This window comes from Myotis daubentonii, chromosome 12 (assembly GCF_963259705.1).
Source record: "Myotis daubentonii chromosome 12, mMyoDau2.1, whole genome shotgun sequence".
NCBI lineage: Eukaryota > Metazoa > Chordata > Mammalia > Chiroptera > Vespertilionidae > Myotis > Myotis daubentonii.
In genome coordinates, this window is record NC_081851.1 from 65042235 (window position 1) to 65047771 (window position 5537).

A 5537-nucleotide genomic window follows, 5' to 3' on the forward strand; every position below is an offset into this window, starting at 1 on the left:
CTACATTATACACTAAAGTGAACTATCACGAGTCCAGGGATTCCTGGGACTTGGGTCATCTCAGGAACATGTCACTTACCTTCATGTTCTTTACCTTCACCTTCTTATATCTTCACGTCATGTAGGCTTCTCGTATATCCTTATGGTAACAGCAAACACACATATATTCCTTATTATGTGTCAGGCACATTCTAAGCTCTTTTACATATGTTTAAATTTAAAATTTTTTCCACCTTATTGATATTTAAAAAACTGCATATATCTAATGTATACAATTTGATAAATTTGCACATATGCATTCACCCATGAAACTATCACCACAATGAAAGTATTCTTTGCCAAAAATACCACAGAAACACAGCCAGTGTGACTGAGCACTGTACCATGCACCAAAAGGTCACCCGTTTGATTTCCTGTCAGGGCATATGCCCAGGTTTCAAGCTTGATCCCCAGTAAGGGGGAGGGTGGGTGCAGGAGGCAGGTGATTAATGTTTTTTCCTTTGAAAACATTTATTTCTATCTCTCCCTCTCCCTTCTTCTCTTTAAAAAAAATCAATTAGCCGAAACCGGTTTGGCTCAGTGGGTAGAGCGTCGGCCTGCGGACTGAAAAGTCCCAGGTTCGATTCCGGTCAAGGGCATGTACCTGGGTTGCGGGCATATCCCCAGTAGGAGATGTGCAGGAGGCAGCTGATCGATGTTTCTCTCTCATCGATGTTTCTAACTATCTCTCTGCCTTCCTCTCTGTAAAAAATCAATTAAAAAATATATTTTAAAAAAATCAATTAAAAAACCTTTAAAAAATACCACAGAAGTGATGCTTCAGGAGACATATAATTTTGGTTTCTCCCATTATTGTGATACTATGTTTGACATTGGTTAAGGTGGTATTGGCCAGGTGTCTCTGCCAAGTTATCAGTTTATCTTTTGTACTTAATAGGTATCTTGTTACTGTTGTTCTTCAAACTTTCACCCACTAGTTTTAGCATCCATAATTATTACTATGATGGTTACCAAATAATTTTCTAATTTCATCATTTCTTCATGACTTTCTACCTTAAAAACTCTTTCATGCTCGTGGGCACTCTCTCTCTCTCTCTCCTCTCTCCTCCATCTGTCTCTCTCATTGTGGTCCTGTTATTTACTCAATGGGTTATATTCCTTTGTTTCCATTATTTATTTTGATGTTCAAATTGTTACAGATTTCGTCAATGAGAGCTCCTTCAAATAGGTTCCTGTGATTCTGACACAAAAAGATGCTCCAGGCTCTTCTTGTATTTTCCCTGCCCCTGTCCTGGAATCAACCATTTCTTCAACAAGTCTCTGTTCTTTTCAATAATAAATGAGATTTAGAAACCACATCCAGGGTTAGGTGCACTTGTTGCTCCTGAGCTCTATGAACAGAACCTACATACTTGTGTTCATATACACACATGCATACATATACATATATTAACATTTAATCATTTCAATCCTATGAAGTAGCTACTACTTCTATTATTTTCATTTTATAGTTGAAGAAACTGAGAATCAGAAGCTAAGTAACTTGCCAAAGTTCTCCCAGTTAAGTGATAAGACCTAGATTGGAACCTGGGTAGTCTGGCTACACATCTACCCTCTTTTTTTAAAAAAGGAAACTAAAAAGATATTTAAATTAAATATAATGCATAATCTTCAACTGTGTCCTGGAACAGGAAAAACAATGTTCTAAAGGACTTTAATAGGACAGTGGCAAAAGTTGATGATGGTACTGCTCAGTCCAAAACGTCAAACATTGCAGGTGATTATCTAGCCTCTGCCTGCTTCTTACAGAAACTTACACAATTTTGGCTGTAGTTACCCCAGCATGAGCTCACGTTCTGTAGCTTATACCCATTACTTTTTTTTGCCTTGAGCATTATAGTCTGTTTCCGTTTCCATATTTTAATCATTCTGACAGCTGAAAGGAGCTTGTCTGCCCTCTTCCATTCTCAGTCTTCTTTTCTTCAGCATAAACATCCTCCATCCTTTCAACCATTAGCCTGAGAAGCTGCTTATGTGTGCTGTTTGCCAATGCTCCTTCCAAAGAATGGCACCTGAGTAGTCTGGCTCAGGGTCTTTCATGAGGTTGCAATCAAGCTGTTGGCCGGGGCTGCAGTTGTATAAAGGCTTGACTGGGGCAGAGGGATCTGTTTCAAAGATGGCTCCATCCCACGGCTGTTGGCAGGAAGCCTCAATTCTTCAACATATACACCTACCTTCTCCACAGCACTTCTGAGTGTCCTCATAACATGGCAACTGGCTTCCCAGGAAAAGAGAAAGCTCTTTGTTAGGTTGATTAGGCTTGGGAAGGACCTGGCACCCTTTTCAAATGGACCAATTTCCCAGGCCTCTGATGGGCCACCCCTTAACCAATCTATTTCCTAGATCTTTCCGGGTTATGTCTCTTATCCAATCTAATCCTTTTCCCAGGTTAGACTGACATACCTCCATGGTGGCCTTCTAGGTTCCTACTGCACATTGGCTTACCTCCCCCTGTATTGTTTTCTCTCTTCCCCCAGTGACCTGGGAGGAACAAGCTCCTGGTTCCCTGGGGAGTGTGTGAAGCTGTAACTTCCTGAAGAAGCCAACCGGCTTCTGGTCCTTAAGTGATTATGCCTAATAATGCCTGATTTCCTCTGCTCCCCTCCTTTGTAACAGCTATCTATGCTAACACATCCACTGGAGAGTGAATAAATAACACATGATATATTCATTCAAAGAAATGCTCTACAGCAGTGGAAATGAATAAATTTACAGCTACCTGTATGCCCACAGATGAAGCAAGATGCAGAAGAAAATATACAGGAAGATCCCATTGACATACAAATTTAAAACATAAAAAACACTACATATATTGCTTGAGAATATATACATAAATAATAAAATTATAACAAAGTGCACGGAAATGAAAAACACCAAATTTAGGAAAATCAGTTTTATTTGGGGAAAGAAAATGTGATCACAAAGTAAATACTACTAGTAATGCTCTACTTCTTAAGCTGTTTATTCCTTGACACAGTTTCCGAGTGCATTAATCTGCATACCTTTTTATAAGTCTAAAATGTGTCATAGTATATTCAAATGAAAAACCGAGTTTCCCCTTGAGTTTTCAGTTCTGGCCTCACAGGGTTGGGGAGAAGCAGGGAACAGGCTGCTGCCATCGCCCTGGCCACAAATTCCCCAGGTCACGAGTTCCGCATCCACCTGTTTTGGAATTTGCTTACAGGACTAGTGCGACAGAAAAGCATTGTGGGGTGATGGCGCATACGGACAAGATGAGGGACTATGCTGAGCAGCTCATGGACTATGTGAGGCTGGGAGATACCAACCAACAAGACATGCGCGTGGGTGACTTCTGGCTCAGTTTCAAGTACTGGCCCTTTGGTACCAAGGTCAGAATGGAGACCACACGAGAATGCTGCAGATTCCAAATCGGAAAAAGCACGATTGGGCTAAGATGGCAGTCATCAAGTATAAAGGGAACTGCCTCCCACCCATTTTCATAGGAATCATTTTCATGAACACCTGTAATAGGGTTTTATATCTTCCCCAGATGTTATCTTCAGTTCCACAACATCAATGAAAGTCATTAAACTATTTTGCCCTACCTAGTTTGGCTCATTGGATAGATGTTGGCCTGCGAACTGAAGGGTCCCAGGTTTGATTCTGGTCTGGGGCACGTACCTACGGTGCAGACTCATCCCTGGCCCTGGTCAAGGTGCATGCAGGAGACAATCAACGTCGCTCTGTCGTCTCTCCCCCTCCCTTACACTCTTTCTAAAAAAAAAAAAAAAAAAAAAAAATGGAAAAATATCCTCAGCAGAGGATTAACAAAACAAAACAAAAGTCATTAAACTTAAAATGAGAATCATTGATGGCTGCCTCCTAGACGACCCACAGTGGGGATGGAGCCCACAACCCAGGCATGTGCCCTGACCAGAATCAGTGACCTCCTAGTTCATAGGTCAAGGATCAACCACTGAACCACATACCAGCCGGGCAGTCATTAAACTATTTTTTAAAATTGTGATATTTTGCCTTTTAAGTAAATTATTAAGACACTTTTATGTGTAACAATTGAAGCTTTGCAGTAATGACTATTTTCTTTCTTGTTTTTGATAGATGTTTTACGAGTAAGCTCATAAATCTAAATTGCAATAAATCCATATTAATGAGTTTTATTAAATATTTCATGCCTAAAAATCCTTGACTTTATTTAACATTAACAGCACAGTAGATGGTGTTGACAATTTGTGGTGTTTTTTTTTTTAATTCCTCACCTGAGGATATGATGTTTTTTATTAATTTGAGAGAGAGGCAGAGGGAGAGGAACACTGATGTGAGAGAGATTGATTTTACAGAGAGAAGGGAGGAAGGGTTGGAGGGAGGGATCAAGGGAGAGTGAGAAAGCAAAACATTCATGTGAGAGAGAAATGTGCCCCAACCGGGGATCAAAACCACAACCCACATGAAGAAACAGAATATACTAGCATCTTAAAACCCCAATCCAAGTACCCTCTTTCAGTTACTTCATTCCCATTTAAGAGTAACCAAGATCCTATTTTTGTACTTTACATAAATAGATCCATAAAGCATATAGTCTTTTGTGTCTGGCCTTTTTGTTCGATATTAGGTTTTTGAGAGCATCCAAAATCTTACGTGTAGTTATAGCTCTTGCAATCTTATTGTTTTCTCTTGTGACATAATTTGACTATTTGGGTTGTTTCCAATTTTGGATATTACTAATGATGCTATGAACACTCACTGCATCTAAGTAAAAAAAATCTCAGTGGTAGCACCAGTATCCCACTCAACTATTCAGAAGGGGTGCTGAAGGATTTTTTTTTCAAGCTCTTACAAACTATAAATTAGCCCGGCTGGTGTGGATCAGTTGGTTGAGCATCATCCCATGCACCAGCAGGTCACTGGTTCGATTCCAGTGACCTGCTGGTGCATGGGGTTGCACTCTCAATCCCCAGTAGGGGGCATGCAGGAGGCAGCTGATCGATGTTTTGCTCTCACATTGATGTTTTGTTTTCACATCGATGTTTCTATTTCTCCCTCTCCCTTTCTCTCTCTGAAATCAATATAAACATGTTTTTTAAAAAACTATAAATATCTTAAAGTAAAAACTTGTGGATATCTTGGTGAAAATTAATAAAGTTGAAACTAGGATTACTACCAATACAAAATGTAAGTAAGGAATTATTTTTACTAATGCCATTTTAATCATTCTGCTATCTTTCCTTAAATTAACCTTTAAATTGCAATCTCAGCATATCAAAAGAAATTTAAGTGAGAGACCTAACCCTAAGCTTTATGTTTAATTATATATGGCTGCACAGGGAATATTTTTTTTAGCTATTTCTTTTCAGACCATTACACCCCATAAAGACATGCTAGGATTAAGAATTTATACCAGTTTGTTAAAAGTAAATGTATTCACAAAGTGCAACTTTCTTCAGAAAATATCATGATTTCAAGTGCAAAGATGTAAGAATGTCTAGTATTCACTGATG